The sequence below is a fragment of the Camelus ferus genome, chromosome 13 (genome assembly GCF_009834535.1).
Source record: "Camelus ferus isolate YT-003-E chromosome 13, BCGSAC_Cfer_1.0, whole genome shotgun sequence".
NCBI classification, from domain to species: Eukaryota; Metazoa; Chordata; class Mammalia; order Artiodactyla; family Camelidae; genus Camelus; species Camelus ferus.
Genome location: NC_045708.1, coordinates 41,532,974 through 41,557,563, shown reverse-complemented (window position 1 = coordinate 41,557,563; position 24,590 = coordinate 41,532,974). Strand labels below are relative to the sequence as shown.

The following is a 24,590-nucleotide window of genomic DNA, read 5'->3' as shown; positions in this document are numbered from 1 at the left end:
CAGTGTCAGTGTAAACGTAAACGGTTTTGTACCTTTTATTGAAAGTAAATGGTGTGGTGCAGCTTGACCCAGGAAACTTCTGAAAATTTCACTTACAAGAAACAAAAACAAAAAAAATTTCCTCCACATTGACCTCTTTAAAATGTTAATGAGTTGTGCTTTTCAGAAACAGTTGATTTACAGCTGGACACACTTGAATTAGCTACCACTTAGTTGTGCTTTTTATTTTAAAGGCATTTTTAAGAGCAGTTTTAGGTTTACAACAAAATTAAGAGGATGGTATATAGGTTTCCCATATCCATTCCTGCTTCTACACATGCACAGCCTCTTTCATTATCAATTCACCATAATGGTACTTTTTTTTATGAAGGACAGGCCCACATTGACACATCATAATCACACAAAGTCCATGGTTTACCTTAGGCTTAACTCTTGGTGGTATACATTCTGTGGGTTTGGACAGAAGTATATTGACATGTATCCATCATTGTAATATCATACAGAGAATTTTCACTGCCCTAAAAATCCTTTGTGCTCTGCATGTTCGTGTGTTCCCTCTTCCTCCACACACACCCCTGGCAACCACTGATCTTTTTATTGTCTCCATAGTCTTCCCTTTTCTAGAACATGTTAAAGAGAACTAGGGGAAATAGTTGCGTTCCAGACCTGCCTCAAAGGGAGATGCTGTCCAAAGAAATGCAGAGGACTCTGGTGTGACACACTGATGACCAAGGCAGCCTTGGCCGTTGGGTTGTGTTGGGTAGGACATGGGAGTCAAACCAGTTAGTTGGCAGCCCTGTGGATCAGGATGATTCATCCCTTTGAAACAGATCTTCCACCAATGCCAAAAGTTGGGGAGTCAGGTGAGATAAACTGATCCTGTTCTCCAGACAGGGGCTCAGTAAGATGTATCTGATGGGCTCCAATCAAGGATGGCCGTAATCCCTGCAGAACTCAAGTAAGTAGTGATTAGGGAAGGGAAGGGGCAAGACTAAGAGAAATGGCATTTAGAATACTACTCAGCCCTAAAAAAAGAATAAAATAAGGCCATTTGCAGCAACATGGATGGACCTGGAGATTGTCTAAGTGAAGTAAGCCAGAAAGAAGAAGAAAAATACCACATGGTATTCCTTACATGTGGAATCTTTAAAAAAAGAGACACAAATGAACTTATTTACAAAACAGAAGCAGACTCAGACTTAAAAAACAAACTTGTGGTTTCTGGTGGGAAAAGGGGTTGGAAAGGGATTAATTAGGAGTTCGAGATTTGCAGACACTAACTGCTATATATAAAATAACAAGTTTCTTCTGTGTAGCACAGGGAACTGTATTCAGTATCTTGTAGTAACCTATAATGAATAAGAATATGAAAACGAAAAACAGAGAAACAGTGTTTATTAAAGGCTGAAATAGTGACCCAGTGTGCCACATCCTTTACACTTTGCGGTAGAGATTCAGTGTTCTTCCGCATATACTTGGAGAGTTGTGCTGTGCCCCAGGCACTGGGGTTAAGACTGTGAATAAGCCTGATGTGGTGTCTGTTCTTTAAGGAACTTTAAATCTAGTGGAGGATAGGTACCCACCATCAAGAACAGTAAAATGTGCTAATAATAAGCACAATGCGGGGTGCTTTGGAAGTAGAGAAGTAAGGTGGTGGTATAAGATCAGAGTGGGGGTCACGTACCTAAAGTTACCTTGCTAATAAGGGGTGTGGCCTGGAGTGGACCCCAGCCTTTTCTGACTCCGCAGCTGGTCTTTTGACAGTATCACACAGCCTGACCCGAAGAAGCACGGGGGTGGGGAGGAGAAAGGCGGTGCACCGTGGCTCACGTCCCTCATCAGGGACTGTGGCACTAGGACTCACTCCAGCCCTGACCCCTGGTGGCTTGTGACAGGCATGTGAGTGAAGCTGGGAGTGAGTGCCCACTGAAGAGCCCCTGGGGTGACTGCTAAGTGGGACTGTCCCGAGAACCCACTGGAGATGGTTCCGCTTGGTTATTGCAGTTCCACCGTGGAGCCCCAGGTGTCCCTGAAGCATCTTCCTGCCTCTGCCCAGCGCCTGCCGGGGCAGCACGTCCTAGGATGAGCTTGGCTTCCATCCATGCTGCTAACTAGGAGGTGGATGCAGTGAGGGACTGTTGCCTCTTACCACTTAATGGATGGGTAGCTCTGCTGAGCATACGGACCAGAGACAGGGCTCCGGTCTGGTCACTTGTAGCTCGAAGGAGGAGGGACAGACACGGAGCTACAGCAACCTGCTGTCAGCCTCTCAGCCAGCAAGGCAAATTTACAATTTCTGGGGAAAGCCTGGGGCCACATGGCCCTGGCAGGTATTAGAGTTGTGCACAAAAGTTTTGCCATTGCCACACAAAGCGTCCTCTTCTGTAACACCGACTCTTTTGAAAACTCTATTTTTGTCTGTTTTCTTCTCTCTTTTAGAAATGAGTTGGTTCCTGAGGTGGTTACTGAATGTGCTTTTGGAAACTTCCACTGTCCAGGATGCCACTCATTCTCCTTGTCCTCTGGGTCCCATCCTCCTTTTGCTTCTGTAACAAATGACCGCATCAACTGTGCTCTGAATGGCCCTTGCCTTTGATTTCTTGCGAACCGAAGCGGTAGGGATGTGTCTGTGGCAAAGGGGAGTCGTGGGAGGAGCCCCACAGGTGTCAGCCGTTGGAAATCTCCTGTAGCAGCATTCAGAGGGGAGATCTTAACCTGCTAGAAGTAGCTCTGCAAGGCTCCCCTGGGAGGCCAGGCAGGGACCTTGGCGCTGCAGGAGGCATCCGGTGTGGGACAGCCGTGCCCAGACTCGGGTGTGAAATGCACTGCAAGTCATTAGTAATAAAGTCCAAACAACTTGCAAATTACTTTACTTCGTTAAAGTTCAGTTGGGTACAAGGTTATTCCTATCATGAACTCCCATGATACTTAATTCCTTCATTTTTCAGCTGGAGGAAAAAGGGAATCGAGTTACCACTGGCATGCCCGGAATTGAGCATCATTGTATTTACACCTGTGAGAATGGGTCACATATGTGACTGTCTTACGTCTCGTGAGTCTGCAGAAAACTGAGATGTGGGACCCTGGGCTGCGGCGGAGTAAGTCCAGATGCCTTAGTGTTGCACAGAAGGCCCCAGCCTGGGCCGCCCTCTCCCGCTGCAACTCTGCCAGGCATTTATTCACCGTCTGCACCCCAGGCGTTCTGACCACTGAACTGGTGGTGCCTGGGCCTCCCAAGCTCACCTCCATCCGGACTGTGTCCCCCGGAGCTCGTGGTGCCCGCCCCCCCGCTCTCAGGGAGGACTTAGCTCAGCTGGACTGTCACAACAGCTCAGTCCTAATGACCATCTCCATAGTTTATATTTTATATTATTCACTGTATTGAAGCTCCTTAGGAAAGAATCAGAACTTTCCATCCTTAATGGAAGAATTTATTCATGTGTTTGGAAGGAGAAGGAGGGGAGGGAGGAAGGAAAGAAAAAAAGAAGGAAGGATGAAGGACAGACAAGCAAAAGAGTCCTGTGGACTTGGGGCCCGTTCAGGGTTTTTCTAAGTCATCCCAAGTAAATCTCTTCAGCTCTTGACCCTTTGCTTGTTCAGCTGGGGAAAAAAAGAATTAAGGATAATAATAATAATTTCCACACTGAATTGTTACAAGGATTAATGAGAAAGCATTTGTAAAGGGCCTAACAGTGCCTGCCTGGCCCTTGGAAGGCAAGAAATAAATGCTAATTTCCTGCCCAAGTGGTCACTCTGGACAACAAAAAATAAAAAGGAATTCATGTGAAAGGAACTGGGAAAAATAATCTCTAATGCCAAAAAAAAAAAAAATCACAGTGTAACTATTTTAGGGGAGAACATTTCTGTTCTTTAAATATGAGGCAGCGGGCAGTGATGCAGATGGGAGTTGATTTCTTGGGGCATTTTGTGGCTGAAAAGGGAAAGATATATCTTTTTGTTTATTTATTCTTCTCTGAGAAAATTCATCAGAAATGATGTCTCTATTTCTCCAGGCCAAAGTAGGGAGGGTGTGATTCTACTGAAAGCACAGAGGCAGTATCCTTATGTTGTCATCCTTAAAGGTGTTAACCTCACACTTACTAGCTCAGGAGGGAAGGATGTGGAGGTTAGGACTTCCATATGCTGTGGGATCAAGCCCCATGTGTGCCGGACAGTCTGCTTCCAGAGCATCATGGCTTTGTGAAAATATCACTAGATTTGGGAAAAAGAAATGTCTCTATTATTACTGATCAGGTGACTGTGGGCACGGCATGTCTCTTCTCTGGACTTCAGTTTCCCTGATTGTACAATGAATACACTACTAATAATACTGGATTTCAGAAGACGGATGGGAAGGGTGACACGTGATGATGGATAGGCAGTCTTTTGTGAGATCTGTGTGTTGGACCAATGTCAGTTATGGTTATGGTGGCCACCATCCAGGTCCATGATTCAGGCCTCACCTCATCCATCTCTCTTGAAAATTTTTGTCTTAGATCTCAGGATGAAACAATGCAGTTGAATATCTGATTTACAGCTCAGAGCGAACGATCTACTAGTGCTGTTCCATTAGTGTCCTTGGGAAGATCCTCCTGGCCTTCCAGAAGGATTATGGCAACATGGCCACAGCCCAAAGGAACCCCTCAGAGGACTTTTGGAACTGAGAAGACCACCATGTCATAGCTTCAACTGCATGCTTTTCAGTGCTTTGGCAACCTGAAAAACCAGAGACAAATATTACTGACAGCCTTAAGTCAGGGCTAGTCCAGTTCAATCTAGAGCATTTATTCCATAGCATTTAAGTGCAGACAACGAATTTAGGCTCCATGAAATCTTGTCTCGAGAAGCTGATAGTATGGTGCCTTATTAGTTATTGTTGCATAAGAAATTACCAAAAACTTAACAGCCTGAAACAACATACATTATTCTGTTGACAAGAAGCAAGTCACAGGACCCACCAGCTCTCAAAGGGGAGGGACCTCTTACAGGGGCATGAGTCACTGGGGGTCACTTTAGGGTGGGTTAGCTATGAATGGTATTGGGAGGGACTTTAAATAAAGTAGTTTTAAAGTACTGATTTACCTCATCAGAACTGGTATAATTTGAAATGAGAAAAATAGGAACAATATTATGGGTTTTTCATAAAGCCATATTGATTGGATTTAAAGGCTGTCTTTTATTTTGAGATGAACTCTCTATAGATCAGTATTAAAATGCTTTTCTTTTATAAAATGACAGTCCTAGTAGATATATTTTAAAAAATATTCTTGATTGATAAATTATACAGATGGTCCTGTGAGTTTATTTATTTATTGGCAATTTCACTAATCCATAAAAATCCCAAACTCTGAAAATCCTAGTTTACCTTATTAACTTCCAATGACCCTTCACTCTAGGGACCCAAACTCTCTTCTATCAATATAATAGAGGAAAGAAAGTTTAATATGATTTACTAAGGTTATTTTCAGGCCAAGCATTTTTTTTTTAATTTTTTATTATTTTTTGGTTGGTTGGGTTTTTTGGGGGGGAGGTAATTAGGTTTATTTATTTCTTTATTTAATAGAGGTACTGGGGATTGAACCCAGGACCTTGTGCGTGCTAAGCACGCACTCTACCACTGGGCTATACCCTCCCCTGTGCAGGCTAAGCCATGTTTTGCCAATGTCTTTCTCCAGCATCAAAGCTTTACCATCACCCCGGATAATTCCAGGCCAGGGCGGGCCACTCTCATCTGGCTGGGTAAGCCCCTCACCCACATCTCTGCTGCTTTCATCCTGGGGGAGGGGAGTCGGGCTGAGGCCCCAGCATCCTTTGCTCACAGAGCTGCTGTGTCAACAGCTCTTCCCCTTCTGCTGCCTGCTCTCACCCCGCTCTCTCCAGGACACTCCTTACTTTGTTTTCTTGCCACTGCCAAGTACAGAGTAGATGGAGGAATGTATTAAAATGTGGGTGATGGGAGCAAAATTTAAATAAATAATTTATTTATGTAATTGCATATATTTAATTATAAATGATTATAAATATATTGGCAACACATTATTATCTTGTACTTTATTATGGGTATTTCGGAGTATGCCTCTTTTCCCCCAAGCTAGGCTGAAAACCCCTTGAGGCCAGGGACTTCGGTTGTCTAAACCCATGCTGAGAATCTAGTCCAGAGCCAAAATTGGCAATGTGTCATCTAATAAGAACATGTTTTACCTCCAAAGAAATGAAAGAGAATATTTGAAAGTGACACTGTCCTAGGGAATCCAGGCCACACCTGTAACCCTTTTTGCATCCCTCACACGGCCTGGCATAGTGCTGTAACCTTAATGAGTGGTGGTGAGATTGGATTTATGTATAATTACATAAGAGTCACTTTCCTGGACTACCTGGTGTGCTCTAGACACCGTGCTGGAGGCCTTACATGTATTTAATCTTTGCAGCAGTTCCAGAGAGGGAACATTCACTCCACTTGATAGGTACAGACATCTGAAAGGATCAGAGAGGGTAAGGAACCTCCTTAAGGTCACACAGCTAGTAACCTGAAGAATAAAACCTCTGCCCACGTCTTACATTTTTAAAGGTCATTGTTCATCCCTGGCCTCTCCAAGTTGTCACATGTCCCCATGCAAAGAGCAGTGGGCATGTACAAAATGCTAAGAATTAGTCTCTTTCTGGAATTCATTCTGATCAGTTCCTTTCCATCTGCCAGCTTTGGTCTGACTTATCTAGTTCTCAAATTAGTTTGGCCTTGCACTTCGGATCCTAGAGGGGTCTCCCTTGGAGCCCTTCACGGCTATGCTGATCACAAAAAAGTGTTTCACTGCTATCCATCCCTTTCACAGAGTTACTAACCTGGGTGTGGCCTGGGCTCGTCCAAAAAGGGACTTTCTGAAACCCCTAGACGTCCCCTGGCACCCGTCTGAATTTGTGCAGAAGGAAGAGAGTAGGTGTGACTGCCTGGGTCTAGTTGGGGAGGAATAAGGGTGAGGAACGGAGGCAATTTTTTACTTTCAACGATCACTGTGTTTCCATTAGAAGAAGGATGACCTTCTCAGAAAGGTTACAGAATTGTTATTAGAGATCGTCAGAGCTGACTAGACACTGGATTAATGGGGATTTGGTAAGTTTCTATAAAGAGTGCTCGAACGCAAAATTCACAGGCCAACACAAAGACATTTTTTCAAACCTCAAAGACTTTGTACTCAGAAAATTTCTGGCTTCAGGAAGCTCGTACTGGACCAAATTCAGGGTGCAGAGTCTCCAGGTGAAATCTCAAGGCAGGGCTGGTGCTCCTGGGCGGGGCTTTTATTTCCTCTCTCCCTCATTCTGAGTGCAGCGCCAAACACGGAACAGTTGGTTTGTTCTAGCAAGTCCTCATGGGAACAAATGTTTTCTGTTTTTATTAAGCTTCTACTTGTAGGTTCTTCCTGAATTCTTTGAGTCTCCATCTGATTCGGAAAACTGCTTTCCCCTCTACATTTTTCACATCAAGCTGATAATACTCATCCATCACAGTGTAGGAGGTGGTGAGATCACAGCTCAGGATCCAACTCCAGCTATCAGAGTCTCTGTGGGTGGGGTGGGGGGACTGGACCCTCACAGGCTGAATCTGAGCGTGAAAGGGATTGTTGCTGCGTCCTGGGACATCAGCAAGACACAAGCGGCTATGTAGCTCATTGTCTCTCCGGCTGGAATCCTGCCCGTCCCTTGCTGCTCAGATTGAACGAATCCACAAGTGATTTTCACTCTGCATTTTGTTTCATTTTGTTTTTCTAATTTGAAACAGAAATCATGTCCCCTTCCTCTTAGACTGGAGAGGCTGACAACAGTGTCAAGTTTCTTTGCTTTGGATTGGAATTTATCAACTCATTGTGAACTTACTGGATGACACTTGCTTACGCTGGTGAAGACAACTGACCAAAGAAATTCTGACTTAGCAACTAGGGTGTGACAGATAAAGCTCGAGTCTGTGAGGCAGTTTATGATCCCCTGCAAACCAGAGGGTAATTGCATGCTCTCTCCTTGGAGACCTCATTATACTTTATTTCCCTCTGTGTCGCAGTTCCCTTTGTGTGTGTCTGTTTCCCACTACGCCGGAACGACTGAGCACAGGGGCCATGTGACTCACCTCCGAGCCTCCAATGACTAGCACCGGGCTTGTCTAGAGTACACACTCAATGGATGATGGAAGTTTATAGGGAAGGAGGACCAGGGAGAAAAGGGGGTGAGGTGGACAGAAAGAGATTGGAAGAGGAGACGAATTAGTCTGGGTTCTCCAGAGAAACAAACCAATAGGATACAGACATATATGGAAATATGTATGTATATATGTGTGTATATATATGATATTTTATATCATATGTCTGTATATATAATATATATAGCATTATAAGTATAGAGAGAGATTGATATAGGATTAGTCCACGTGATTATGGAGGCTGAGATGTCCCATGATCTGCCACCTGTGGGCTGAAGACCCAGGGAAGCTGGTGGTATTGTTCTAACCTGAGTCCAAAGACCTGAGAACCAGGAGCCCTGATGGTGTAAGTCCCAGGTCATGGACAGGAGAAGATGGATGTTCCAGCTCAACCAGTTGGAGAGCGGATTCTCTCTTCCTCTACCTTTTTGTTCTATTCAGGCTGTCAGTGGATGGGGGGATGCCCACCTATGTTAAGGAGGACAATTGGCTTTATTCAGTCTGCTGATTCAAATGCTAATCTCACCTAGAAATATCCTTCCAGACACACTCAGAAATAATGTTTAACCAGATATCTGGGCACCTCATGGCCCAGTCAAATTGGCACATAAAATTAATTATCGTAACAACCAAAGAAAGAAAAAATAGTGACATATTGCAAGGGTTCCTGGGTTAGTCAGATCACTTCATTTTATAGGTAAAGCAACCTAGTTACTTTAAGTAACTAAAAGAGGTCACCTGCCTTTAAAATATTGCAATTCAAGCTTCACTCTGCAGTTTTAATGCTTTCTTCTTCCTCTTTAATTCTTTCCCTGAGGAGAGAAAGGAGGAGGACGTGGCCAATGTGACAAGCTTCCCTTTTGGGTTCTGGGTGGCGCCTGCATTTTGTGTGATGGGAGACTCGGGTCAATTGTAGGACAAGTGTTGTCTTGCTCCTTCTCCTTTTAGATCTGCCCAGGGCCTGGGGATCAGGATCCTGTCTGCCCTGACCCCTGCCTAGCTTCTAGATCTGCACTGTCCGGAATGGTGACCATTGAGCACCTGATACGTGATTAGTCGAGAATGAGATGTACTGTAAGTGTAAAATACACCCCAGATTTCAGCACCTCAGTCCATTAAAAAAAAAAGTGTGAAATACCCCACGAATGATTTTTACATTGATTACACATTGAAATGATAATATTTTGGATATGTTGGGTTAAATAAAATATAGTAGCAAAATTCTACCTGTTTCTTTTTAAATGTGGCTATGAGAAAATTTTACATTATATCCTGTAGCTTGACTTTGATTTCTTTTGGACCACACTGGTCCAGATCACAGATCTTGGGCCCACGGCCACACAGTTCACCCAACACTGGGATCTCCCACCTGCTTCTTCTGCTACCCTCTGGTTCTCCAGGTTGTGGCCAGACCCTGCCCATCCCTCCTCCTGCCACTCTTCACTGGCCAGACCAGGCTCTCAGGCCCTCAGTGCTACTTTTCCTGTGCCTGTAGCTCAGTGTAGGATGGCAGAAGGTGATCTGAGATTGGGGTCAGATCCAGCCTTGAGTCCACATCCTGCCAGTGATTAGCCACTTAGCCTTGGGAGGGTCACTGCACCTTTCTGAATGCTGGATTCCCTTTGTTTAAAATGGGAGTCACAGTATTACCCTGCCTGTCTCAGAGGGTGTTGTCAAGGTAAGAATCAGGAAGCCTGTATGATTGTGCTTTGTTATGGATGTGCTCTGTAAATAATAAAATGACATGCTACATGTAGTATTACCAGCATTATGTTTTAGTTTTCGTACCATAGTCATTATTCCCACCATCCAACCCCAGGCTCTAACTTCCAGATCTTGAGTCCCCTTACTGGGTGTATAACGATTTGTAAAACGAGGGGGATAGGCTAGGCATTCCTCCAGCTCCATGATTTTGTGGCAGGATGCAGGATGCTGTGACAGAGAGAACGTGAGTTTGGGAACTACCAGCTCACTGCTCTGGGACCACAGTGGCATCTCTCTCTGGGCCCCCTCCACGCAGTGGCTGGAGTGGGTGATGTTCTGATGTGATGTGAATGTGAATACCGTAGTCTCTCCAGATGGTGTTGGGGGAGCCTCATCCATGTTGGTGTCACATCATGGCCCCTAGGTGTGGACCACATTGGGGTCTTCTTAGACCATGGCCACCACGTTTGGGAGCTCCAGTAGCTGATGAGGGCTGGATAGCAGAGCTTCCTCCGCAGGTCATGGTAATGCTCAGCAAGGATGCCTTCTGGTGCCTGCAGCCCCTTCATCCCCACCAGTGGGAAGCCCATCCTCTAGAAGTGCTGGAGCTCATCCCCAAGGAGCTGCTGCTGCCCCCTCATCTAGCATCACCACCACCTGTGGTCTGCTCCAGGCTTCAAGAGAGCCCTCCCAAGCAGGGAGCAGGCTTGACCTGGGCCCCTAAGCCAAGGGCTGAGAGCAGTGAGGAGCGCATCCTGGCCCACAGAGCCCTTCTGGTTATTACAAGCTATGGAACACTGTTCCCTGTGCTGTACACTAGGACCTTGTTGTTTATCTCTTTTATGTACAGTAGTTTGTACCTCTGGGTGGAGGTCTCCCTGCAGGCGGCCCACGGGGTGCTGCCGCTTTGCAGCAGCGAAGCCCTTGAGAGAGGCTGCTGCTCTTTCCGCAAAAGCTCCCTCGCCGAAGAGCCTAACGAACTCTGAGTGTTTCCATTGGCTTTTCTGATCTTCTAACTCCAGTTAAAAGCATCATTTTGCTTCGCTGTCAGTCAATTTCACTTTTGCAAGAATTTTAAAGATGTCTAAGCCCCTAAGGTGACAGTCCCAGCCTGATGCTGTCACACTGAGCTGTGTCATATTGAATTCTGTCACTGAAGAGAAACAAAATGAAATGCGCCCAGGTGTAAAATTCCAGGCCTTGTTCCTTCTTATTGATACCAGATTAGAATGGCAGTGTCTAATGTTATGAAATTGATATGATGAAGATTGATGTTTTAACTTTAGTGAGTTGGTAGTAAAATGTGTCATTTGTGTATTTATGCACAGACAGGGAAAACAATTTCACTTGGCCCCACTTTTACATTTTAAATGTTTTCTCTTGGTAATTAGACTCAGTGCCTGTTAAAATGGAAATACTCTCTTTTTTTGCCCTCTTCTTGAAACCCAGTGAATTTGATTGCAACTGCATGGGGTTTTTATCAAATTCACCAACAAGCCTGTTGGTTTGAGATGAACTTTTATCTGTGTGTGTATGTGTTTAGGTACAGCTTCTTATAGTGTTGCTCAAAATGCAGATTATTTTTTGAGATAGCAGGTTGATGAATGAGGCCTTCAGCATACCACTGGTGAGACGCAGCGGTCAACAAGACACGAGGCTCTTATAGCATTTACCAAGAAATCACTATCCTCAATCTCTGTGTCCCACAAGTGGGACATGCTAGCTCCTGCTGGCTTTACCTACCAGGACACAGGCTGGAATGTTTTATTTATTATTTTTAAGTTTCATCATTATTCAGTAGAACAGTTTATTTTCAAGAGTTTTACAGCCAGAAGATAGTAAATGACAGTCCTAGTTCACTGTCCTTTCCAAGTGTTGTTTTGGTTGTGCTTTAAAATTACAGTAATAGACATTTCCCCCTAAAATATGAATGGAAATTGTGTGTCTTAAAATCACACAATAATGATGACTCTAGCAACCCGATGCTTATTAATATTAATACTGGTGCTAATGAGAGCAGCTTCCACAGGTCAAGTTTTTAAGCATTAGTTCAGACATTTTTTTCTACCTTCCCATTTAATCTTCACAGTAATCCTAGAAGTTAGACATTATTACCTCAGTTTTCTTAATGAGGAATCCGAGGCTTAAAGAGGTTAATTCATTCAGCAAAGGTCATACCATTTCTAAGAAGCTAAGCTGAGGTTTCAACATGGGGCTCTCTAGCCCAGGCTGTGTGGTTTTTCTATAATCATACAAATACCTTTTCCTACAAAATTGCGCTATGTTTATGTCACAGTAGACCAGGTAGGTTGAACGAGTACCCGTTGTGTGCATGAGGGGAGGTGGAGGATACAAGTTTTGGCACCAGAAGAGAGGAACCGTGGCAAGCCGGTGAGTTAAACAATAGTAAGAAGGCAGTGTGTTCTGAACTAGGCGTTACGCGCATTGGTTTCTCCCCCTTTGAAAGTGGCTGGTTATCCAGTAACAGTAGTCAAAGTTCAAGAGCAGGTTAAGGTCAAATAAAGCAGCCAAATGTTAGCTGTCAGATCTGTTCAGCTCAGTGACGGGAGATGTGAGTTATATTACAGAGGGGTCCCCTTAGCTCGCAAAACAAAGGTGTGGAGAGGAATTGAAGCTGACCGCCAAGCATCCATCTTTCCTGATGACTAGTAAAGGGCATTGTTGACAGCAGCAAGCACTCCCCACAGCAGAGGGACCGTTTTCAGTACCTGCTTTTACTACCCCAAATACCCAGTTTGCTGTACAAAGTACGAACTTCCCCCAGTTCATATAACTGTCTTTGCAGCAGCAGAAGACCATGTGTTTAAGCAGGAAAAAAGCAGTATGTTGAAAGAGTACGGTCTGGGCTTTCCAAATTTTCCTTACAGATAGTAGTGTTCAGTAAATGCCAGTCAATCTAAGACACCTAGCGTAATAATGCCACTTCCTCGCTGAATCACCATCCCTCATTCTGTCGCATCCCATCAGTGCATTTTGCCCTTTTTCTCCTGATCACTTGTTTAACTTGCTCTGCCCAGTTAAGGGACACCCACTCTGTGCCAGGCCCTTGCAATGTGCTGGCCACAGGAGGGTGATTCTGCAAGAGTGCTGCTCACGGAGCTCACCTTTTCAAGGAGGAGTGAGCACTGGAACTGTGTTCCCCGTGTGGCCCCAGCAGCACGCTGTGACACTGCACATTTGTCTCCAAAGCCTCCAGCAGGCTCAGAATTCCTCGTAACCTTGCCTTGAACCCTCCCTCCATAATCCTCAAGGGAAAGGATGTGGCTTAGGAATCAAAGAATCCTAGATTTGAATCTCGATCTTGCCTCATCTGAGCTCTCTGTCTTGAGCTCTTAAGTCCTCTTGGCCTCAGTTTCCTCATCTATAAAATGGGGGTGAAATCAGTAAATGAGGAGATTATGAAACCTAGAAAAATGGTATGCAATGAAATCAGTTTGTCAGTACGTGGCCTTTGAAGACCACTCAGGTAAGACTGGGCTCCTTATCTGAACGAGCAGGTGCTGAGCATTTAGCATGTTCTGGATTCTATTCTGGGTGCTTTACTACAGAGGTGCTTGAGGTGCAGATGGTTTTAATGGGATGCTGAATGGAAGTGGTGTGAGAGAAGCTTTGTCTAAGGAGGTGCATGGAGATGAGATACCTAAAGAGATGGCTGTTGGAGGAGAAGAAGGGGTAGGCCAGGTGAGAAGGTTGGAAGACAAGGAAACATTGTGATTCATGGCATCTGGACAAGAAACCTCATTAGGAAGGGGAGCAGGTGCTCCAGAGCCCCACCATCTCCATCGCCTTCTGCCATTCCAGTGCCAGCTGCCCAGAACTGCGTTTCTTTGCTGACTTCTCTGGAACCGAGGAAGGCCATTATGCTGATCAGGGTTGCTGACATCCCTTAGGAGCAGCCCTTGACCAGTGATTCTGGCATTTGGTGTATAAATACCCCAGCTCTTTCTCCCTTTGGGTGGGATAATTGAGGTGGTGGCTTTTACTCTGTTTTCTCGAATTTTCTGGCATCTGAGCTAATAATGCACCTTCTGTTGGCTGCCTTCCCTTCCTGTCTCACCTGCCCTTCCCCTGACAGTGTTTCTGGCCTCTCCCAAGTCAGTTACCTGCACTGGAATCTTTATTTCAAGGCCTGCTTTAGGGCAACTCAGAGTAAGACAAGGAAGTATTTTCCCAGCTTGATGTCCCAGAAGGTCATGTGCTGTTTCAGGTCTTTGACCTTCACGGATACTCTGCAGAGGACCTGACAGATCAGCCATCAATTTGTTTTAAGCTGTAGCTTTCCTAAACTTTTAAGAACTAAACCCTTTAAGATATAAGTACATAGTCCATCCCAAGAGTTGCAGCCTTGCCAGAGGAAATACGTATCTAGCAAAGGCAAGTTAAGCTCCTCTTGGAAAGAGAGAGGCTAGAAAGTGAATTCATTCAATTATTTTTGTAAAAGGACATACTCGTTTTTTCTGCTCTTCCTTTATGGGCAACTCATGGACTGAAGAGTTCAAAGTTTCATCTTCTACGTTTTCATGATATCTGGCGCCTATGGTGTTTTTTCATGATAAAAGTGAGTGTGTCTCCCACTAGAGTACTCCATACAGGTCAGACGTTGTACACATGTTCTGACACTTGTTTGTTATGAAGCTCTGTCTGACACAGGAACCTCAGAGGGGCTGAAGGAGCATGTAATTAAGGCCTGGTCTTCCTGACTTCAAAAATCCCGTGCGTCTCCCTTGTTCTACACACTGTCTGTTGATAGAGCCCTTTGCTTGGGACGCAGCTCTGATCTGTAGACACACGCCAGCAGCGGAACCAAAAGGGCTGTGGACCTTCACGTGTGACTTTAGAAGCGAGAGAAACGGTGTGCAAGCCAGATATGAGCTGCAACACAGTTTTTAGAGGAAAAGGAAGAACCACAAGCCACAGCCTAGAGCGCTCTGGCACTAATTTGTCTGGTCTAGTAAGAGGGACAGCAAGTGGGAGGAGACTGGCCTGGTTCCTGAAATTTAACTTAAATACAAAGGAGAGGCGAAAATAACCCTGTTGGTGTTGCAAGCTCTGCCTGTTTTCATAGAATCTTGGACCATTCCCACATGACAGATCTTACCGAGGAGGCAGTCGGAGTTAGGAACTTGTGGAGCTGGAAATAGAGCCTTGATCCTGGCAGACTCCATCTGCCGTTTGGTAGATAGAGACACCATTCTGTCCTCCAGGCTGGGGAGGATGGTGTGAATGAAAGTTACCATCTCGTTCAGCCTAACGTCTTTATTTTATTTTGAAGATGCAAACCTACCTTTATTTGCAAATGGTATGATTGTGTACATGGGGAAAAAGAAGGGATCATGTAACTTTTAGAACTTCTAAGTGAATCTAGCAGAATTGTGGGATACAAGAGCCATGTCCAAAAATAAGTTGTATTTTTATGTAACAATAGCAGAGAACTGGAAATGGAAATTAAAAACATTATCTATAAATATTATATACAAACGTTATATACAAATTAAATGAAAGATATGTAAGACCTCACCTTTTTTTTTGATGCAGGGGTGTATACGATATTTTAAATTTTATTTATTTTTCATTCTTTAGCCTAACATCTTTCTTTTTATTTTATTTATTTTTTTTATTGAAGAAAAATACGGAAGGCTTCACGAATTTGTGTGTCATCCTTGTCCAAGGGCCATGCTAGTTTTCTCTGTATCGTTCTAGTTTCAGTGTATGTGCTGCCGAGGCGAGCAGGAGCCTGATGTCTTTAGTTCAGTTGACTAAGCACCTTTTCCATTCCCTCTCTCTGCCTCCCCCCACCCTCTACCCCCACCTCTCCCCCAAAGCCTTTCTAACAAGCTCTTAGTTACGTAAATTACAGAACAAAACCAGCTTCCTGCTAACTCCTTTGGACTTTAATTAAAAGGCATATTCAAATGTGTTTCGTGCCCCAGTGCCATCCACACTAAATAGCACATAAGCACTTTTGCAGTGCTTAATGCAAACTTGTTGAAGAATGTGCATTAGTTTTCATGGACTTTAAATTGAATTAATGCTCATGGAAAAGGATAAAGTGAACTGGTTTTGGAGGGAGCACTGAAGAAGAGAGAGAGAGAATAAGAGGAGCCAGTAAAGGCATGAGGTTTCTAAATGCGCACGCACTCATTTCTCTCTGTGACCGTCATTTGATCGGCACCGTGTGAATGCACTTGGAGACAGCCTTCGTGTTAATGAATTCAGGTGTGTGAAGCCCAGTGCTAGAGACCCAGGTTGTGTTGAAATAGCATTGACTTTGAGCCCAGACCGTCTCAGGGGTGTGAGACCTTGACCAAGGGACTTTGCCTCTTTTGAGAATCAGTTTTGTTTAACGGAAAATTGGACGAGATGACGTATGGACATAGCCTGAGGTCCCTGACACATAGTAGGTAGCCATTTACTCCTAGTTTTGTTTCCAGGTAAGTGAAGACTCTGATTCTCTGACTCTGGGGGCTCTGGCGGGGAGAACTTTTATACCCCATCCCCTGCTGGCCTGTTGACTAAGCTCAGAGAGGGCGAGTCCCACCTCTGGGGTCCACTGCTCTGCACTCTTGCCTCGCCCATTGAAGGTGAGCGATAAATATTTGTTGGGAAGAATAATGCGCAACATTAGCTGAACCCACCCATTGCTCTCGGGGTGAAACTGCCAGGAAATCCAATTTGGGGGAAGATTTTGGTTTCCAGGGATCATGAGGGACCCTGCCTCTTATTAGACAGTCTCACAAATTCTCCTTTGTGTTGGGGCACAGGGGGACATCCCCTTTGTGCTTTCTGATAACTGAGGACCTCTGTAATAATAAGAGAATACACAGAGGGACCCAGTGACTTCAGAGGAGAGCCCCTTTCTCTGAAATTCCATTAACACCCTCAAATGGATGGGCTTTAATTTCCCACAAAGCAGCCCTATATTCCAAAGGTGAGAGGCTCATCTGCAAAATTGTTGCAACCCACTCTTTTTCTCTGCATTGAAAGCTCTTTAAAATTCGTGTTTCCAGTTGTATTTTAACCGGGGCGGCGGGGGGTGGGGGTTGAAGAGTGACTGCCTTTTTTCAGAGCCTTCTCCGCCTACATCTGAGCACAATGGATGAAAGACGACTTCAGGAAAAGTAAGTGGCAGTAATAAACAGCACATCAGCCTTAGTCACAAGTGCGAATTCAGCTTACATTTGTTGCCTGTCTGTTCTGTGGATTACTTGACATACGTTTTATCTAACCCTTGGGACAGTCCCAGCAAAACCTTCGTGAGAATCCCCACCCTACACAGAAGGAGCCTGAAATGACTTCCCTGAGATCGTGTCATCTAATCAGCGCCCAGGTCTGGACTCAGACTCAGGTGACCCCCAGGCTAGGTCTCTCCCCTCGATGTTGCAGGTCTGGGTGAAGTGCTAGCTTGCTGGGCCCTCTGGTAGTGATGCTTGGCGCTGCTGTAGTTTGGTGTTTTCATTTCTTGTTCTGTCCGTCCTTAGGAGTGGGAAGTCAAAGATGAGCCTGAATAAATGGCACCCCCTGCCCCCCACTTCCATTTCCAAAGAACTGTTTTATCTTGTTTAGATCTGGGGTTTCTGAGTACTGTTTAATTTGGTGGGGGGGGGGAATTCTGCTCTTCTTTTGTTTGTTTTTAAAGCACTGCTCTAAGAAGAGTTTGGGCGAAACCCAGCAAGGCATGTCTCCTTGTCCTCACCAGTTTTCCAGAACTAGAACAGGCCGTGTTATGTCCTTCAGGAAGGTAGGCAATGAGAGACCTAGAAGATGAAAAACATGTACCGATGTGGGTTTGGGTTCGAGTAGTTACGGTGCAGCCTGATGCAAAGGCCATGGAACACAGCAAGCCTTACCATTGATAAGTCACTCAGGAGCCCTTTCTTGGCTGTCAGGTGGGGATTGTACCAGGATCTCCGCTGGCCAGTTTGTTCTTGGCCAGTTGAGCTTAAAGGTTGGCCCAGTTGATTTTCTAGCTGCCATGTCCACTGTCACACGTGCCCTTCAGAGCAGCACAGTGACAGCCAGTCTCCAGGACTCAGCAAAGCCCCCTTGCTCACTGTCCCAGGCAGCGAATCGCTGCTCAGCTCATCCGCACACTTATGTGTCTAGTCCCACACTTCACGTTCCTTGCCCTCAGGGGGCTGACAGTCCAGCAGGAAGAGATGGATGTTCAGGCAAAGCTTAACGGAGAAGCGGAGAAAGTAGAAAGTGACAAGTGAGAGGGGACGCGAAGGATTACTAAGAGCTCATCTAGTGGAGAGAGAATGAAAGGGTCGTTCTGTCAGATTGTCCTCGACTTGGAGCTGTGAGCCACTGAGCAGCAGCAGTTACTCTGTGTGGCTGAGAGGGCAGGTGGGGAACGATGCTCGTGCTTGCACTGCTTCGTAGCCAGTCTCCTCTGCCTGAATCCACCTCTGTGTCACCACCCCAACCTGTTCCAGCACACTTCAGCCACCTAACTCATATCTCAACTAACAGACGTCAACTTAAACCCCCTTTCCTTCAGGAATTCCTGTTGTGGGACATGCTAACATATATTGGCCTGAATTGTCTATCTGTCTTTCCTTGTCATACTGGAAGATCTTGATAAGCAAGGAGGTGCCTGCCTGTTATTACTGGGAATGAATGATAGAAGACATAGCTTGAAGGTGGGTTAAAACCAAATTTGCTGAGCCTTGACTTTGGACTTGAACCTGAAAGCAACAAGTTTTGTTGCTGTTTGTTTTTAAGCTGATAACTTTTATTGCAGGGATGAGCAAGAACAGGTGGCTTATGCCCCCGAAACCCCAGACTCCCTGAAGGGTTTCAGTTGAGCGTTATAAAAGATAGGGTGAGGGAGAGGCATCCCAGGGTCCGGGATCCGCTGTGCACTGTTCTCTGATTGGCTGATGGTGATCAATCTTTAGGCGCCAGCAGGTCTGGAGGCTGTGTGCTCATGATCGTCAGGTAGCTAATTTCTTCCGTTTGGTGGTGGTTTTAGCATCTGAAACATTTGAACTTACTAAGGTGGGCAACTACATGATCTGATTTGTGCAGAAAAACGATGATTGGTAGTAGTGTCATAACTTAATCACAGGGTTTCAGTGAGGATCAAGTGAAATAATAAATGGATGTGCTCTTTAAAAAAACGTTCTTCTAAACAGCAGTAAGGTGCTTATCCAAATGGAGGGTGTAGCTACTATACTTTGTTTTTTTGATGCCCGCTGTTCAAAATTAGTATTTCAGTGAATAACCCTCCCCATCATCCTCCAGTTTCTAATCCCGATTCAGCTGGTAATTCAGTGGTTAATTCCACATTACATTTTCTCTTCTTCCTGAGTGAATACAGGTAAAGGGATCCTAGTTAGAGACCTGGCCTCTCTTTGCATTTCAATGCGCTCCCCTGCGGAACTGCCAAATTCCAGTGCGCTATTAAAATGGGCAGCACACCAACAAAAATCTGTCCTCATCAAAAATTCAGGAAAATAAAATAGAAAGATGTAAGGCCACATTTTCAAAGGATTCAGCTTGACCCCCTTGTATTTTTTTGTGTATGCAGAAAGTATTTTTTCGCACCTGCAAGCACAGTCTCTGTGAGCCAGCTATAGCCTCCAAACTGCCAAGGCTTTAAAAACAAATCTGCCTTTCAAATTCAGCCCAGAAACCCAGCAATGAAACAAGAATGGGGTAGAGGGCTGCCTACAACTATTTATAGGAGTATTGGGGGATGTAATTACTACCTTGCAGCCTGTTCTGAAATACCTCTGCTTGGCAGAAGTCTGTGTGCCCCACATCAGAGATTGAAGGAAACCCTCAAAGATGGTGGATGACTTGAGTTGGTGAGAGTGGCAGCTTGAGTGGTTTCTTTTTGCTTAACCTGGTTTTTAATTGGTCTGTATAAGATGCTTTGGGAATTTCAGCTGCATTCATGCATGCATTCGTGTGTGTGTTTATCTTCCATCTGAACTTTCATAGCACTAACCTTTTAAGTATCTGCCAGGTCTTGGGCTCTGTGCTAGGCTCTGTGGGTTTAGTAATGAACACAAAGTCAGGTCTCTATTCTTACACATCTTCCACCTGACTGTGAAAGGCAGCCAGCTAATGGTCACTGAAGTACTGTGATGTTCATATCCTGTTGTGAATTCATTCCAATTGTGATAAGAACTCTGCGAGAAAATGCTAATCCCCCTAAGAAGGGAGGTTAGATGAGGGCTGGGAGTTTTGTCTGTTATGTTCATGCTGAATTCTCAGGGCCTGCAGCAGTCCTGGCATGCATTTTTCCATGAATTTTGGAACACAGATTGCACCATCAGAGCGTAGATAAGAGGGCCTGACGTAGTCGGTGAAGCCCCGGGACATGACATTTAAGCTGAGATCTAAAGAGGGATGGGGAATCAGCTGTTTAGGACAGGCACAGGTGGGGAGTAGAGAGCGTTCTGGGGGAGGGAAGGGCTTGTGAGAAGGCCTCCCAGGAAGACAGAGCTGTGTGCCCTTGACGAGTGAGTCTGGAGATGTGCACAGGAGCTGGGTCATGTGGGATGTGGGAGGTGACAACCAACATGCAGATAAAGTGCTCAGAAGGTCCTGATCTGGATAGTGGCATCAGTGTACTGGGTCTTTCAGGCAAGACTGTAGACACAGCCCTCAGCTCCAGGAGAGCGTGAGTGAATGTTTTCTGACTAACAGGGAATGAATGAATGCTTACTCGTGCCCACCATGAACACCTACCGTGTGCCAAGCAGGAAGGGGTTTCATTGACAAAGGTACAGAAACTCACTGGCAGGAGGTGTCTCTGCTTTTCCCGGTGGCTTTGCAGAAGCAGCATTCTGGTGTCAGACCCAGCCCTCGGTGCTGCTTAGCTGTGTGGCCTTGAGAGGATCAGCTAAGCTCTCTGAGTTTAGTGTACGTAAGGCGTCAAGCACAGTGGCTGTCTCACAGTAAAGGCTGCCTCAGTGCTCTCGTCTGCATTTTTTCATTCAAGAAACATCTATTACACGCCTAGTATGGACCTGGCCCCGGCTAAGTACTAAGGACCCTGTAATGAATTAAGACATTAAGAAAATTTTCTTTCCTTGCCTCTCTCTACTTCAGGTAGCTCGTTTTGATTATCATGTGAGAATACGTATGATGTTTTGCAGATTGGAAAGTGGTGTATAAACATGAATTATCTTTTATTCTATAACCTTGCCTAGGTATTGATCATCACCTTCAAGCATTCGCTTACAAAATTGCAAGTGAAGTCACTTGTGGGGCTGGACATAATTCTGAAAATTCAAATGTAATTCTTAGAATTTTGGTTAGCACTTATTTTAGTTGTAATTAAGTTCCAGGCACTGTCCTAAGGACTTTACATGTATGAATTCACTTAGTCCTTACCGCACCCTCCATGCAGAAACCAGAGCCCAGGAAGGTTAAAGCCGTTGTCCCAAATTGTAACCATGGGAAGCAGCAGACTTGGATTTGAACCCAGAGTCACTCTGCCTTAGATCACGTGCTGGTACCCCGTACGAAACATACAGCACCAAGAATAGATTTTTGTTTCATTGTCAGATTAGTCATTGCTTACTGCCTCCCCTCCCTGTCACAGACTAAATTGCATATTACATGAGGGCTGAGACCTTGTGAATGTTTACTGACAATGCCTAGAACTGTGCCTGGCACGTAATATGTGCTTAATAAATGTAGACTGGCTGAATCTTTTCTAGCAGCTTAAACACACTATTTAATGCAAACAGATATTGATCCCCAGGCTGGAGTGTAACAGAACTACAGCTGTGCAGAGGCAAAAGATGGTCAAGGTGAGAGAGGGGCTTAGTCACCAACAGTTTCAGATCCACTAGGGGACTGTATTCAGAAAAAGGCAGTGTTCTTTGCCTGAAGTTATTCTGATGATCTCATTTGAAATAGGGACTTGCTTCAATGAAATATTGACTTGATTCGCACAGTCTTGTTGGAACTACAGCATTGATAGGGCTGATCACTTAAAGACCAGGATCTCTTAGCCCCAAGCCGATAAGGCTCCAGGTGTGCTCACAGTTCCAGGGGTTTGGGGACCTGCCTGTGGCCACACAGCTTGTCAGTGGCAGAGGCAGGACTAGAACCCAAAATTTGGGCTCATGGAATAAAGTGATGATCTGTTACACTGAGCTATTTTGGAACGGCGGTTTTGATTGGTGTTCTGTGTCTTGCTGTTTTTAGTCTTTGATTGACCTGGAGGTCAGTTAGGTAATTAACACGGGGATTGGTAGCAGGACATGATACAGGGGCTTCTCATTTGGGTTCCCGTTTGTAATTCTCCTCCTTGGGGAATTGAAACCGTCACAGTATTCCCCTGCTTGAAACCCTTCCATCGGCTGCTCACATCCTACAGGAAGAATCCCACGTTCAGTGTACGAGAGGGTGCTGTGGCTTCTTGCTCCTGCCTCACCGCCTGCCGTGCCCTGCTCCTGGCACCCCTGCCGACCTCGGTACATCCCACTACCACGCCTTTGCTCTTGGGTCCTCCAGCCTGTCCAGTGCCGCTCAGCTTCCACTCAGATTGTTAAACTCAGCGCTAGCACTGCCACCTCTGGGAAGCCATCCTTGAGTTCCCCTCCCACAGCCGTTAAGGCTAATCCGCTTTCCTCTTTCCTCCCCTACCACGTGGTGCTTGCCTGGGGGCAATATCTGCTGTGGACTTTTTGAGGGAAGGCTTAGTCTGGATTCTTCTGTGAAGTCAGAGCTGATCTTAGACTATGTCACACGCTAAATACGTAACGCATCTTTGTTCAAACAGATAAATAGACAACAAATTAATTAATCTGCTAGATGGCAGATCACACTGGGCAGGCAGCCCCATCTCCCTCTGCCTCTCTTGGGGACTTTAACTTAGTGGCCTCGCCCTCATGCTCCTGTATCTTTTCTGCTGGGCTGAGCCCTGATGCTCAACCTGACCAGACCCGCCCCTTCCACGGACTCTGGACTCCCCCTGAGAAGGCTTGTGAGACCCTGAATGTTGTGTCTTAGACTAACTTGGACCCCTCAAAATGCTGCTGCTCCTAGCACCACTTGGCCCTACGCTAGATCCTTTTCATGTGCATTTATGGCACTTTTTCCTTAAAACCATCCTGTTAAAGACCAGTCATTCTCCTCGCTGAACCAGCAAGGAAACCTGGGCTCAGACACGGGAGGATGCTTGACCCACGGTCACCGAGCTGGTCGTGGAGCTGCAGTTGGGCCCAGGACTTCCAGCTCCAGATTGTGTCATCTCTTTCCACAGTGCCCAGTCTTTGCTGGCAGTGGTTTTATTCCCCAGACCTCTGCAGTTGCCCTGTCAACAGCCCATGATTTCATTATAGTCAGAGTTGTTCTTGTACCAAGAAGACGTGAAAAACATGATCCATGCAGAGCCCACAGTCCTCTTGCTGACTCCCAGTGGGCTGTGGTCCCATTTCCCCCGGTGTGACACGGTTTCCCAGAATGATGGCCACCAGGCCATCAGGAGGCAAGCCAGCTGTAGCTTCCCTCCAAGTCCTGACGTGAAGGCAACGGAGCACCCCTCCACTCCAGGTGTGGCCACGTCCGTCCAGAGCAGCCCCTTTGTGGCCTGTGTGAGGGACTTTCTGGTGCCCTGTTCCTTGCTGAAGTACCCTATATATGGATTAAAAAAAAAAAACAACTCTAGTTAATCCCCCCTTTTAAAAACAGTGCTAGTTAGAATTTGTACGTGATAAGCGAAGAAATTATTCAGAGCTGCAGGAGCCCTGATCTTTTGATTCCATTTCAGAGGGGACTTCTGAACAACTTCTTAGTGAGGGAACAAGGGTGCCGACTCCGGGTTCCCACGGCAGGTGGACGGGGATTCTGGTCCTATGGTGGTTTCCAGTCCACACACCCATCCTCACTCACCGTAACCTTAGAAAGCCTTTCCCTTCCCCCAGCCCCAGATTCCCCATCTGGTCAAGTCCAGTCTCTCTTCCACGCAGCTGCCACAGGCTTTTACTTCAAAAACAAATGTTTGTAGCATCACTGTGCTCCCTGGTCCCCTTCTGGGAGCCCCCTGTGGAGTGCACAATGCATCGCAGTGTCCTGACCTTGACAGGCAGCCCCTGGGAAACTGGTCACGACTGATACTCTCTTGTCTTATTTGCAGTCCACACGTGTCAGCACCTTACCCATCCCTCCATTTACCCAGCCCCCCTGCTTTATCAGGGTCAGCCCTCCACCCACCGGATGTCTGTCTTGCCTTTGCCTTTCCTCTCTCTCCTCGGAGATTCCTTGTCCCCTCCTTCCTCCTGACATGCCGCTTCCTCTGTAAATCCTTCCTTTATCATCCCAGGAAAAGTGGATACTTAATGCATGTGCTTGTGCGAGCGTGCATATGTGTGTGTGCTGGGCCAGGATATGGATGGATGGGGCATTTCCAGGAAAGGGAACAGTCAACGCAAAGAGGGAAGAGTTTCAAACACTTGAAGGACTGAAAGGAGGCTAATTAACATTTCTTGATGTGTAGGGAGAGTAGTAGATGAGTCTCTAAATTTAGGGCTTTGGGGCCATGCTCAGGAGGGTGGATTTTGTTCCAAGTATAACAGGGAGGCTTTGGGGGGTTTTATTGTACTGTCTTTAATTGTCTTGCTGTGGGGCCACATCTGTCTGCCCCGATGGACAGTGGATTCCTTGGGGGTAGCATCCTTTCTGCAGCCCCACATAGCTTACTCTGTAACATGGT

At 45.7% G+C, this 24,590-nt stretch overlaps 1 protein-coding gene and 1 non-coding gene across 6 annotated transcripts in view; one reads left to right on the top strand and one right to left on the bottom strand.

The window, feature by feature from the left end:
- The window catches only part of DAB1 (DAB adaptor protein 1), a 385,062-nt gene that overhangs the window by 181,857 nt on the left and 178,615 nt on the right, over positions 1-24,590 (top strand). The window lies entirely within an intron of this gene.
- On the bottom strand, positions 15,534-15,640 carry LOC116668379. The gene has a single exon (XR_004325549.1). It is a non-coding gene; the product is annotated as a U6 spliceosomal RNA (small nuclear RNA).